Consider the following 2,348-nt stretch of genomic DNA (forward strand, 5'->3'; position numbering starts at 1 on the left):
TATATAAATTATATTATTTCTAAAATTTAATTTGAAGTTTTAGAGTGAGGCTAAAATTTAATTAAAGTTTTGGAGTGGGGCTAAACCCACTTTAACCCTGACCCTAACCCACTTGAGAGGGAGTTTTGGGGGTTGGGGCTTTTTTCTGGCCCCCTACTTAAGGGGCTTCTCAAAATAGGGCTTTTTCAATAGTGGATTGGGACTGGCCCTGGGGCCATGGGTTAAATTGACACCTCTCTACAATTGTATATGTTATTTTACATGAATTTGGTATGGTTCAAATGTTTTTATTGAATTTTTATGTAAGGTCAAAATCATAGAGGTTATTTAAAATATAAGTATATACGAAATGTCAAAATATATAGTAATACTTAACAAAAATTTAATATAATAAATACAATAAAGGTTTTGTGAGCTAATAATTTTTTATATTTATGGTTAAATTGTTTCAATAGTAACATCTTCTTTTGGATTTGTTTTCCATTCATTTTCAATGATGACGAGTTCTCTTTTAACATAACTTTAAAAGTAAGTATTAAAAAAAAAAGTTTTTGGTAAAATTCCCATCTAAAAAAAGTGTGTTAAATGAAAAAATGTTGCACACGTTTTGGTTTTACAAAGTAGAAAAAAGTGAAGGCAAAGAAACGTCATTTTCCTTCAATAAAAAAAAGTTGGTTTCAGTTCTTGACATATAAAGAAGTATAAAAGAAATTTTCTAGATTAAGTAAAACAATAATAGAAAACTAGATTGTTTCAATTAAAAAGAAAAAGAAAAAGAAGTAAGGTGGAATAACAAAAAATTGTAATTAATTTTTTAACACGATAGAATGAAAACTATTAATTTGATCATTTATAAAATTATTAAAATATTCTAGTATAAAAAGTTGATTAGAATTGAATGTTAAAAAATATTTAAAGACTCATCGTTATGAGATGAGTATCTATTTATAAAATAATCATCGATTATTTTATATCCATTAGAGTCCTTAATTTTATAAAACAATAACATTATGTAAAAAAAATAATTTTTCAAAATTTTAAATAAAAATGAAATAAATTTTAATGTAAAATGAAAATAAAATTTTAATATACAATGCAACATAAAAGAGAAATATATATATAACGTAATACAGTTATTTTAAAGCAAATAAGTTGGGAGGAAATATAGAAAGTGCATAAAAATGTTAAATTTAATCTTTAAAGTTTGAAGTGAAATTATAATTTGTTTTTGTTTCAAATTTTAACGTTATCCTTTTGCATAGTTAAAACAACTAATGGAAGCTAAAAGGAGAAATGTCTTTGAGTCACATGATCATACTTAATCAACTATTTATAATGACTAATGATAAGAAATCTTCAATGGCTACGAATTTGAGGACAAATAGGATATGATAAATTACTATCTTCTTATGTATGAGAAAAACTTGAAGAAAAACATTTGCAATTCAAATAATTTATGACAAGGTTGAAAATCAATACATGTCTCTTTCAATCTTATAATATTCCAAGAAGAAGAGAACTTAAAAAACATGAAGATTATGAGCACGATTGAAAAATAGTTTAGGAAATTAAATAAATTGTAATTTTATTTTAATTTTACATATTGTTAAATTCGCTTTGTGAGTTAGTTTTTGTTCACTGAGCAAGTGGATCTTGTTAGGCGAAAGTTCACGTTTGTAATTTTCGTTTTGTTACTTTTATATGTTTTCAGCTTTGGGCTTTATTTTAGGATTTCTAGATTTTCTTAAACTTATGTATCTATATATAGAGGTACCAAAAGTTGATGTTGACACTTTTGAGTCAATATATATGCATTTACATTTATGACCTTCTTATTCCTGCCTTATTCTGCATGCTTCTTTGATTTATTGTTGTGATTTTTGAGAATTCAAATATATAAATGACCATACTCTTTCCTGCTTCTTTGATTTATTGTTGTGATTTTTGAGAATTCAAATATATAAATGACCATACTCTTTCCTGGACAGGATCGTATCATATGGTATTTAGAACAAGGTTTTGGTTTCAATATTTTTGGTTAAAATCCTCGGATGATCCTCATATTTGTACAAAAATTTGGTCTTTTTGTTTTAAGTTGTCTCAATTGGGTCCTCAATTTTGAAAATGTAATGCAATTTGACCCTTTCAGTTAGCATAGAAGCAGTAACGACATTAACTCAATGAATACTTTGTCATGTTCAAATAAGAATCTTGCCAAATGACATAAATAATATCATGTGACAGTAAGAGTGGCACGTGTCCCTGTTAGGAAAATTGCCATGTGAAAAATATCAATTTAGTCTTTTTATTTGTATTTTGTCTCACTTCATCCTATTTTTGTTCTCTTA

Source organism: Vigna radiata, chromosome 6 (genome assembly GCF_000741045.1).
Source record: "Vigna radiata var. radiata cultivar VC1973A chromosome 6, Vradiata_ver6, whole genome shotgun sequence".
In the NCBI taxonomy this organism is placed as follows: Eukaryota; Viridiplantae; Streptophyta; class Magnoliopsida; order Fabales; family Fabaceae; genus Vigna; species Vigna radiata.